The sequence below is a fragment of the Helianthus annuus genome, chromosome 2 (genome assembly GCF_002127325.2).
Source record: "Helianthus annuus cultivar XRQ/B chromosome 2, HanXRQr2.0-SUNRISE, whole genome shotgun sequence".
NCBI classification, from domain to species: domain Eukaryota; kingdom Viridiplantae; phylum Streptophyta; class Magnoliopsida; order Asterales; family Asteraceae; genus Helianthus; species Helianthus annuus.
Genome location: NC_035434.2, coordinates 60,717,626 through 60,730,563, shown reverse-complemented (window position 1 = coordinate 60,730,563; position 12,938 = coordinate 60,717,626).

Genomic DNA, 12,938 nt, shown 5'->3' with positions numbered 1-12,938 from the left:
AAATCGGGTTTTGTCCCACTTATAAATATATTATCAGAGAAACTTGGGTTTTATCCCATCTATTTATTTTAAATATTTTTGGTGTTTAACTCTGATAACCTATTTCCTAACTACGGTCTTGATGAAATTTTCCGCTGCCAAATTGATAAACACCGATACCACTGAAACTGGCTCACGGCCGCCCGCTCCCGGGTTGTTAGAGGACGGGGGTTGTGACAGAAGGTGGTATCAGAGCTATGCCACTGGTTTAAGCCCTTTAGGTGTTCTTCCAATACCTAAACCCTTAACCATTCGTGTTAGGAAATTAATATTTTTATCCTGTGAATCTTAATGTGTTTATTATGTTTTTTATGTCATTCCCAATATGCATATCCGTATCTTACAGTTGTGCTATATAAATGAAATATATTAATTATGGTAAGTCTTAGTAAATTTTGTGATACCTTATATATCTATCATGTCCATATATATATATATATATATATATATATATATATATATGAGAATATAATGCAATTTAATTTTTATAATAATGATAGAATGTTAAAATTTATATTTTAATATTAATAGAAGATAAATGCAATTCAGATATGGTACTTTGTAACTGTCATAATATAAATATTAAAATAATATGTATTATACCTAAATGAACTTATAAATTCTCAACTCCTATTATCTATATATCTATATAAAGCATCTTCCATGGACATATTAGTAATTTCAAGCAACTTTTTTAAGATGGCATATGAAAAGCCAGTTAAAATTCCTAATTTTTTCTCATTTTCTCTCATTATTGCCCCTCCCCTTTAACACACCGGCCTCTTCTTTTCCCCTATGAAAACCCTACCACATGTCTTCACTCTTCAATTGCAGATGAAGCGTCTGGACTTCCAGCAGTTTCCATCGCCCCCTCTGCTCTATAAAAACACAAAAGGGAGGGATAATGAGGAAGATGAAGCGCAAGAAAGGAATGATTTTCGTTGAAGAAGCCTAGAGTTGTTTGTTGGAATTTCATCAACAGTTTGTAGAAGAGCTTAATCAGCTTGGAATAGATGGTATGAAAATTCTTCACTCATTTTCAATTGTTAACTTGTGTTGTTCGTGCACATTTACTAATTAGTCCTTTGTGTTCTTGAATTTATATGAATGCAGAGGCCGCCCCGAAAAAGATCTTGGAGCTGATGATTAATCCAGATTTTACGATTTTCGTCAGTGGATCCACAAGTTACACCGATATCAATTGTTTGAATATTAATCCAGATTTTACGATTCAATGATTATCTGTTTGTTGTTAATCGTGTTGTTAGGTTAGAATATGCAATTGGCAGATTTATAACTGTTGTAGATAATCCCCCGTCTCATAAACGCCAAAAGGTCACAGGTGCCTTCAATTTCATGCTTATTGATTCAATTTTGGTTCAATTTCATATTACTTTTATTTCTTAAAGGGTTGTTCAGACTAGAAGAAAAAAAGGCTCATCTACCATTGGTGTTAATCAAACTCTTTTAAAGATTCTATAGAGAGAAACTAAAGTTTTCAATGGCGACGTCGAAGCTATAGCCGCCTCTCTGGAATCACCCTGCTAGCCCCAAAACCAGTGAGTCTTTTCTTTTAAAACTTTTTATTTCGATTTTAATCATGATAATTACATGAAATTAGGTTCGTTAGCTTTTATTCGTTGATAATTTTTTAGGCATTTTATTCTAGATGATTATCTGATTTATATATCCATCAATTGAACAAATATTAAATTGAACTGCGTCTATTGATTTTGTTATTGATAATATAATATGGAGTATAATAGATGTGCCACAGTTTGACTTCTAAGTCAAAGGTAATACTTGTCAATTGCGAAATAGATAGGGATTTTGGTACCATTTTCCCCCAATTACTTAAACCCGATTTATATTTTGATAATTTTGTTCAGGGTATTAATCCTTTTGTGGAAATATTCAGAGCCAACAAAGATTTTTTAGAGTTGACTGGTACCATTTTTGATTGTCAAAGTCAGAGGATAATAACTGTGAGAGAACCATGAGAGTTTGTTCAGAATAAGGTTTATATTGACCAGTGCATAAAGCCATGGGGATCTTTGAGGATATAACTTTTGTGTATGCAGGTGAGGACTAGAATTAGTTATGCTAAAATTTTATTAAAAAATATTGAAGTTTGATGGTATGTATTCTTAGAGAAGGAAATGACATTTGCTGATATGTTTTGAGGGATAGGTTGAAGTTATTTTTGTTAATTGTGATTGCAAAAAGTATAATTCAACGATATAGGAGGTGATATGAATAAAAAAGTAGACTTTGGACGATTTTGAATGCATTCGACGCATTAAACATGTTTTCCCTTTAGCTATAAGATGAGAGGTTACACGTTTACTTCATGTGCCAACAACGATTTTCTTAGCGAACTAAAACATACACTTATATTTTTCAGTGATTTGCACCCTTCTTTGATCGAGAATCGGTGCGTAACTGCCCTGCCTGTTTTAATCGTCTTAAAAGCTTAAACTGAACTAACCTGATTTAAACGACGCTTCAGTTACAACAGAACCAATATTATGATACGATGAACTTGATATTACAAAGTTTTTCATAGTTCCTGAAATGAGTGTGAAGAAAATATTTTGTTAATTGAAAAGTTTAGCTTTGGACATCACTATAATTAGTCATCTACCTCTATAAAGTATCATAACTGTCAAATTTACTAAATTTCAAATACTTCTTTGCTGCAGTTGGTCAAGATGTTTGTTAAAATTCACCTTCTCAAAGAGGATAAGGCATGTTTTCCACAAGGCTCGAAATTTGTCTACTCTTTGTGACAGATGCTAATCAGCACTTTCATTAGCATTTTGTGCTCATGAATCATACATATGTTACGTGCAGAAGCGGAGCAAGGGAAAGAAAAAGAAGGCATGAATGTTTTTTGGAAACCACACTTCTATACGAAAGACTTTTAATTAAAGGAGACCGTGTCTTTGTTTTACGATTTCCACTTTGTACATTTAATGTAAACTAGAGACCCATCTAAACATTTTGTTGTGCCAAAATGTGTAAAGAACATAGCATTCTATTATCTAACTGTTCCTTGTAGCTTTTAAAAACTTAAATGTGATTTTTTATATGTTTTAAGGTTTGAATTATGTTCCAGATTCGTATTGTAGACTCCGCCGTAACGCCCGGGTTTCTCACTAGTATCTTACAATATGTTAAGAGTATATTCATAATACAATATTTATTTCTGTATCCACATATTTATGTGAATACAATTCAAAATAAATTATAATAATATTAAGATATTGACATTAATATCTTAAATATAAGATAATACCCTTAGGTACGATATCACTAAAATATCATTAATGAAAGCTGTATATTTTATAATTTATGATATAATTCAAGGATTTTACTCGATTTAAAAGATATGTATTTGTCAGAGTTTTGATAAAACATACAATTATATTTATTTTGTTAAAATATAATGTTTCAGTTTTATTTAAATACAATAATTTAAAATACTTTGTATCACTTTATCGTGTTATTAAATATTAAATAAATTACGTAATATCCAGAAATTATGTGTAAAATCAATATTTATGATAATTAACATGTTAGAAAAATTTTATATACACACGCTCTCTAAAGAAAAATCTTTAAGATATTCTGTTATTATCGTTATATTATTATTGAATTCTGTTCTAAATTAAATAATATTTTACTGGGTCAAGTTATTCTACAAAGGCTTCTAATTGTAAGAAGTGTAAGAAGGATTTATAGAGTGACAAGTGTCCAATAACCTAAAACTAAACCCACTACATCACCACCAAAAACCTAAACACCCACCCCCACCCCACCTCACCACCACCACCACCCAAAAACCTAACGCCCCCCCCCACCAAAAAACCTAAACCCCCCACCCCCCACCCCCCCCCCCCCCGGCAAAAAAAAACTATACCTGTCACGGCCCCCGACCCGGTTTGACCCGTTCCAGGGGCCGCGGGACAGGAATCCCGTGGTATTTTAATTTAGGCGACAACGGAAGTCTTTTAAAAACAGGATCTTTCAATAATTTAAACTGCCCGTTTCATAACTTAGGGATAATTTCCCGAAATTTACAATAATGTGATTTCTCAGGGAAATCTTTATTTTCAAAACATGTTCATTTATTTATTTACATTGAGCCACTTTTCTAAGCTGGGAGTGCTCCTCAGCACTTTTCTTTGCTCATACCATATCACCTGAAACATGTTTGAAAAAGGTTTTGTCAGCGGGGAAATACTGAGTGAATCATTCAGTTTACTGAAAACGACACATTTGTTATAATCTAAACATGTTACTAAATCAGATTACTTGTCAAAAATATGTTCACATAGTCAAATTACGGATTCTAGCTTCAAAAGGGCATTTTGGTCATTTACTATGGGCATACAAGCTAACTAGCAAATGACTAACCGATCCTACGTGATCATAAGGTATAACCTCAGTGGTTATTCCCTATGTAATTATGATCACTAACTAAGCTTGGTCGGATCCAAAGATCGACCAAACGGGTCGGGTTCGGAAGTATAAGCGGTTGTTTAGACCGCTTATCTTACGATCCTAAACAAGCACAAACTAATAGTGTCGAGTTAGACATGTCAAAACATGTCTAACCTACTGATTTGGTATCAAAACAAAGTGTTTTGATACCCTAAAGTAGTTCCGTTGCAAAATGCGTGCTAAAACGCATTTTGACCGAAACTTTGACTCGACACTACAACTAGATAACGTGGTAATCAGCGGTTATAATCGCGAAGGATTATAACTATCGTGATTACAATCACGTGTCAAAGTTCAATTGAACTTTGACTTGACCAATTGATGGTCAAAACCGAAAGTCAAACTGTTGGCCAAACTGTTTGACTTTCTGCACTACATAAGGAAAAAGCAAGAAAAAGAATGAAAGAAGCTCACTTAAGGTCCTTGCTATCTTTTCTACAAGAAGACAAAGTCCCAAATGCTTGAGAGAGAGCTCCAAAGCAGATGTGAAGAGAGGAATGAGTGAATGAGCAAAGAAATGAGTTGAAAGGCCTTGCTATTTATAGTTGTGGTAATGCTCTAGGATCATTACAAGTGGTTTTCTTGGTCATTAAGCATTAAATCACAACCATACATGTGTTTAGGGACAGCTAGCATGCCTTGGAGAGGTGGTAACTTGGTTACCACACAAAGAAATTGCAAGTTTGGCCCCTGAAATTACAAACTGTTGCTGAAAACACACATTCTGCCCAGATGAGGCGCTCGCGTAGCGCGACAGCATAGGCAGGAGGGCTCGCGCTACGCTACGGTGTATCAGATTCAGCAAAGTTTCAAAAATGGCAGAAATGGTCCCTGCACGCGTTTAAAGCCTTTTTCGATGCGTTTAAACCCCGTTAACCTCATTTCAAGGCTCTAAAATGAAGTTAAAGCATAGGGGACTCAAAACATGCTCAAAAACATCTCGGATGTCGGTTCGTTTGATCGTAAAATTGCGTTGTTCGGTTAATTACGACGGAAGTCGTAACGAACGCAAAAACCGATCCAAATTAAGCGACGAATGGAATTTTTGCATGGCGATCACTAAAATAAAAATATTTTAGTGTGTACAAAAATTTTGGATGTCCAGATGTGTCCAGAACGTAAGATATGCGCGAAAATGCAAACTTACGTCGTTTTTGACACTTTTAGTCCCTGAAAGATCATAATAGCATGTTTTCGCACACCGATCCACTCAAAGCTTGTTTCTAAGCTATGATTAGGTTATATATGGTATGTTTAACTTATGATCAAGTTCTGGACTGTTCGACACCATACGAATCGGTATAGTTTCGCAGTTTGACACAAATAGTCCCTGCGATCGAATAAACTTGATTTCGGCATACCAAACCATCCAAAACTTATTTCTAAGTTATGTAAAGGTTATTTAAGGTATGTTAAGCCTATGTCACTATTCCGGAGTGTTTGTTGCATTAAACTAGTTATATTTACGCATTAGATCGCGTATAACCTTCCAGAAAGCGATCTAGAGCTTGAAATCGAACGAGAATTGATATGTGCAAACGATACACATATTTATAAAATTTTCCAAGTATGAAATACAATATTTCATTGTTTTGGTATTTGTTCGATGGTCTTGGAGGCACAGATGTCACAGTCTCCCCTACTTCAGGAAATTTCGTCCCGAAATTTAATCAGAGGAAACTTGTGAGAGCTCGAAACATGAAGTCGCAAAGATAAGACAATACTGGTTGGGTTCTTGAACGTCTAGTAACTTTAATAACATTATGCTTGCAATGTAAGAGGGACACTTATATACAAGTATATGAATTGTCATTGGTGCGTCCACCGTACCTCATTACATCGTTCACATTTCGTCATTGTTGCCACTATCAGTTCTTACACATGATAAATCTTACTGTGGTTTCTGTGCACTGAATTTCATAATTATGTACGCGTCCATAATTACGTAATTCCTTGCATAGTCCACACAGTGTATTTGATAATGTGTAGGGAGGAACCAAATGAACGAACCTGTGATGAGCGTGACTAGACCATCATTGAGTCCTTTAGATCAATAAATGATCTTTTAAAACAGACTACCTAGAAGTCTTTCCAGCTATATCACATATCATTCTTGACCAGATGTTGAATCAATCTTTAACTAGACCACTCAAGGGGTCTTTTTCGAAATATGAAATGGCACTTATATAATCCAAGGGTCTTAACTACCACGTAGAAGCCCATTAAGGATTTAAGGTAGTACCTTTGAATATCCTACTATGAATCCCTCATATGAGGATATGGGAGATTCTATGAGGATTTCGAAAACAAAATCGGATCGCACAAAACACAAAGGAGAACACATAAACACATAATCACAAAATCGCATAATTGATTAATTCGACCTTTAATTTGTTATCTTTGGACCCGGGTATTTAAAGTACACTAGGAATCCAATCCGTGGATTTTATTTGGCACTTTAAATATTTCCAAGAGTCTAACTATGAAGATAGGAAGATCTTAATAGGAATTTGGTTTGTCCTTATTGAATTTTAATGTACGTATTAAGGCGTACAAAGAATCCAATCAAAGGTTTCGATTAGAGCGATAATCATCCACAAGGATCTAATTGCAAAGATAATAAGATCCTATATGGATTTCGGAATTCGAATAGCAGGGGATGCTTCGAAACCTTGCACTAGACGTGCTTAGGTCGACACACGAGGAAGAATCCTCATGAATTTGAGGTGCTAGCTATGCCAAGGCGGCATAGGAAGCAGAATTTTGAGGTTGAGTATAACATCGAAAAAGTAATACCCTTAGTTATCTAACCAAGGATTTAAAGTGATTACTCCAAATGTCACTTGTATTCGGTACTTCGTTTCTTGAAACGAGTACTTAGAATTTTTTGAGGAAATCATGAGCGATCACATGAATGGAAGAACTACAAGAGTAGTTTGTAAAGAACATAGTTCTTTGGTGTAGGTATTATAGGGGTATGTCATACACAAATGTAACTACACTTGTATATCAGAATTGTGAACAACGGTTTATTTATAAACCAAACACGTTGTTTTAGAGTTCAACAAAAGAAACAAAAGCATAAGTTTCCAATTATTTCAAGCAGCAGCTTCTTCTAATCAGCCCAATGCTCATCCGTGGGTCAGATTTGCATTGACAAACTTTGGGTATTCGTCCCTGAAATGACTCGTCGCGTCATAGAAGTAGCAAGTTCCAGGAGGAGAACGAGCTTGTGCTGGATTTGCTTGAAGTTGAATAGGGTTCTGAATAGTTTGGTTTAATGTAGCAACTGAACGACAGTCTCTTGCCAAATGACCAACAAGTCCACACTTGAAGCATATTTGGCATTTGACACTAGCATGGTGATGGAGGTTACACTGATGGCACAAAGGGGCTGTTCCTTCGTATGGTGCTCGAGTAACAGTAGGACCTGCAACAGCTTTGTTTTGGATGACAAAACGGCAAATGTTAACCAAATGTCCCCATCGCCCACAGTGGGTACATTTGAAACAAGGTTCTTGATTCGGATGATGGCCATTGCATTGATTGCAGAAAGGAGCAGTTCCCAAGTACCGCTTCTTGGCTGGTGGTGTTGCCACCTGACCAGGTCCTGCTTGATTTGGTGCAACGGTTGGAGGATTCTTTAAGGTCTTACGCTTCTTTGACCTTTTTGAAGGCTTGGCTTTTGCTTCCTTTGATGCTTCTCGGGTGGTTTCATCCTGGAGACGGGACATGGCAATAGCTAATTCAGCAGTCTTCAAGATTACTTCGCCTATTCGTTGGGCAACTTTAGTAGCCTGTTCGGACATCTGAGCGTCGTTGCGATGAAGTGACATTTTGAAGGAAGGAAAGACAAAAGGGGGGGAATGAATGAAAGGCTACCGGGTAATCAAAATAGAATGGCAATGCATAGAAATTGCGATCATTTGTTTGTTACCTAAGGCAAACAAATGAGACGGTGACTAATCAAAGTAAATGGGTCATATTAATGTATCACTGAAGACATGCTTGCCTATAAGTGAACACTCACCCCAAGAGTTCCCAGGTAAGAGTGACTGGTCCGATAATGCGGATTTGTACGAACACTCTAGCCTTAGACAGAAAACTCAGGGTACAGGCATTCACTCTTCCAGTTTGCACGTGTTCACATTATTTAAACCCAAACTTTGACGAGATTTTGAAAACTCAAAAGGCATAAAGCCAAAAATGAATCAAACCGGAAGGGTTCAAAACCGTATAACAGAGGGGTCAAAACCTAGTAATCAATCATCCTAGAACAGATGATTAATTTTCGAAGCGGATTCAAAAGTTATGTTCTTATTGTGGTTGTCACTTAAGGATAAGTAACGGTATTGTTTTATGACTAAACGCAAGTAAACTCGCGTTAGGGTCCTAGGAAGGTTATAGACTAGGTCAAAGCATTACTAATAACCTAATTCCCTATAACCATGAGCTCTGATACCAACTTTTCTGTCACACCCCGACCACGTTAAAACAACAAACCGTGGCGGAAACGTCGGGGAGTGTTGTAACAGAATCATTGTTTCAAAACACATGGAATATTGAAGTTTTGTTTTATTAAACATTAAACGTTTACATCGTCTTGAAATCTAACAAACAAGTTAAACATAGTCTATCATTGTTATTAAGTCACTAAGGCCTCGTCCAGTCCTATATGAGTGTGCATTCTAGCAATCGACATCAATCAACAATACCTGAAACATATGTGAAAGCAAAGTCAGCAAAGAAATGCTGGCGAGTACATAGGTTTTATGAGAGTGTCGGATTCATGGCTAGTTTATATGTTGCAGTACCTTGTTAGACTACAAGAGTCAAAATACAAACCTTCTTTTGAAAAATGTATTGCAACATAAATAACCAACTCAAATCAAATTGGTTATAGTTTGTTATAAAATCTCGTAGCCATGATTCTTAACCTAAAACAAAATAATTTGGAAACATCTCGTAAAAGCTCGTTAATAAAACTCGTATGGTTTATATCATTTCAAAAACCTCGTTGTGTGACATCGTTTTAAAATCGTTTCCCCCAGTGAACTAAATAATGACACAAAATGTAGTATGATAAGAGCATTTATATATAAGATGTACCAGCGGCGTATCTACCATGCTTTTATCATGCTACACCTGTCCCATGATTTAATCACATCCCAAAACCAATCGTTTAACCAAATCATTTATCTCGTTTAATTTGTTTCAAATCGTGTAACTCATCCTAAAATCGTTTAACTCGTTTTAATAGTGAAAATACTTTTGGTCGCCTCGCTAATAACATTCAAACCTTCGTGACTCGCCTATCTCGCATTAACAAACCACCAAAGGGTAAGTTAACAATCTCGCATTAACTAACCACCAAAGGGTAAGTTAAAAATCATCAAGTTCGGTCGCTACCCACCTAACCCACACATAACCATGGGTGCAGTCTGATAACGGGATTTGTCAGATCCTATGGTACCATAACCTAATACTGGTCGGTTTGGCCGAAATTAATGAATGTTATTCGTTATGTAATTACAACCAACAAGTCTTGTTCACCTTATCAAAATCGTTATTAATTTAATATAAACCATTGTTTAAACATCGAAATCATTTAACACATATGGATCACCCCAAAACAATCGAAAACAGTAAAATAGGGGAACTATGTACTCACTTGAGATTGTAGGGTATCCTTGATTTTGTGAACTATCGATGCACGGGAAATCAAGGAATCAAGTGGTACCTAGTATCGGATTGCTAGATAAATAAATCGACACCTAAATCGGGAGATAGGATAGAATGAGGTTCTATAAATCAAATGAGTAATTGAACTCATATGGTATGATTTAATAGTCCCAACATTCTGATTGAAAGGCCTACCTAAGTGCTTTTGACCCGTTTCGACCCATTATGGTAACATAAGCCACTATAATGCGTCGTTAGCGTAAAACTATGTTCGGATGGTAATCTATGTGCTATGTCAAGTCTTACATGCCCAATTATCCCTAAACATGTTACTAAATCAGATTACTTGTCAAAAATATGTTCACATAGTCAAATTACGGATTCTAGCTTCAAAAGGGCATTTTGGTCATTTACTATGGGCATACAAGCTAACTAGCAAATGACTAACCGATCCTACGTGATCATAAGGTATAACCTCAGTGGTTATTCCCTATGTAATTATGATCACTAACTAAGCTTGGTCGGATCCAAAGATCGACCAAACGGGTCGGGTTCGGAAGTATAAGCGGTTGTTTAGACCGCTTATCTTACGATCCTAAACAAGCACAAACTAATAGTGTCGAGTTAGACATGTCAAAACATGTCTAACCTACTGATTTGGTATCAAAACAAAGTGTTTTGATACCCTAAAGTAGTTCCGTTGCAAAATGCGTGCTAAAACGCATTTTGACCGAAACTTTGACTCGACACTACAACTAGATAACGTGGTGATCAGCGGTTATAATCGCGAAGGATTATAACTATCATGATTACAATCACGTGTCAAAGTTCAATTGAACTTTGACTTGACCAATTGATGGTCAAAACCGAAAGTCAAACTGTTGGCCAAACTGTTTGACTTTCTGCACTACATAAGGAAAAAGCAAGAAAAAGAATGAAAGAAGCTCACTTAAGGTCCTTGCTATCTTTTCTACAAGAAGACAAAGTCCCAAATGCTTGAGAGAGAGCTCCAAAGCAGATGTGAAGAGAGGAATGAGTGAATGAGCAAAGAAATGAGTTGAAAGGCCTTGCTATTTATAGTTGTGGTAATGCTCTAGGATCATTACAAGTGGTTTTCTTGGTCATTAAGCATTAAATCACAACCATACATGTGTTTAGGGACAGCTAGCATGCCTTGGAGAGGTGGTAACTTGGTTACCACACAAAGAAATTGCAAGTTTGGCCCCTGAAATTACAAACTGTTGCTGAAAACACACATTCTGCCCAGATGAGGCGCTCGCGTAGCGCGACAGCATAGGCAGGAGGGCTCGCGCTACGCTACGGTGTATCAGATTCAGCAAAGTTTCAAAAATGGCAGAAATGGTCCCTGCACGCGTTTAAAGCCTTTTTCGATGCGTTTAAACCCCGTTAACCTCATTTCAAGGCTCTAAAATGAAGTTAAAGCATAGGGGACTCAAAACATGCTCAAAAACATCTCGGATGTCGGTTCGTTTGATCGTAAAATTGCGTTGTTCGGTTAATTACGACGGAAGTCGTAACGAACGCAAAAACCGATCCAAATTAAGCGACGAATGGAATTTTTGCATGGCGATCACTAAAATAAAAATATTTTAGTGTGTACAAAAATTTTGGATGTCCAGATGTGTCCAGAACGTAAGATATGCGCGAAAATGCAAACTTACGTCGTTTTTGACACTTTTAGTCCCTGAAAGATCATAATAGCATGTTTTCGCACACCGAACCACTCAAAGCTTGTTTCTAAGCTATGATTAGGTTATATATGGTATGTTTAACTTATGATCAAGTTCTGGACTGTTCGACACCATACGAATCGGTATAGTTTCGCAGTTTGACACAAATAGTCCCTGCGATCGAATAAACTTGATTTCGGCATACCAAACCATCCACAACTTATTTCTAAGTTATGTAAAGGTTATTTAAGGTATGTTAAGCCTATGTCACTATTCCGGAGTGTTTGTTGCATTAAACTGGTTATATTTACGCATTAGATCGCGTATAACCTTCCAGAAAGCGATCTAGAGCTTGAAATCGAACGAGAATTGATATGTGCAAACGATACACATATTTATAAAATTTTCCAAGTATGAAATACAATATTTCATTGTTTTGGTATTTGTTCGATGGTCTTGGAGGCACAGATGTCACAAATATTATAAATAATATTTCCTCCATGAAGTAAAATATGTATAAAAATATTTAGTATGGTATAACAATATGCTTTAAAATATGTATACATATATTTCTAAAGAAAACACTTTTTACCATTTGATAAGTTCGATTCATTTCTTAAATTATATTTAAGTCATATGTATATATATTATGATAATACTTCATTCTTAATATTTCTTAATATATTAAGGATCAAATTTAGAAACACGAGATTTTGTATTGGTTATTACGAATCTTAAATAAATAGGATAATAAATTAAGAATTTGAATTAAACTATAAGTATGTTATAACCAAAAATTGAGTCAACCTGTCAAGATATCTCTATTAAATCTATTCCTTTTGATGGATTCCCTTTTTATTCTAAAATAAAAATATTATCTTCGATAAATTTGATAGAAATTTATTCGGTTAATATCAGGGAATAAACAAAGTTACGAGAATAAACAGGATAGCTAATACAATTAATTATGTAACTGGGTTTTTATAAGTTGATATTATAAAGAAGATTTTAAAACTTTAT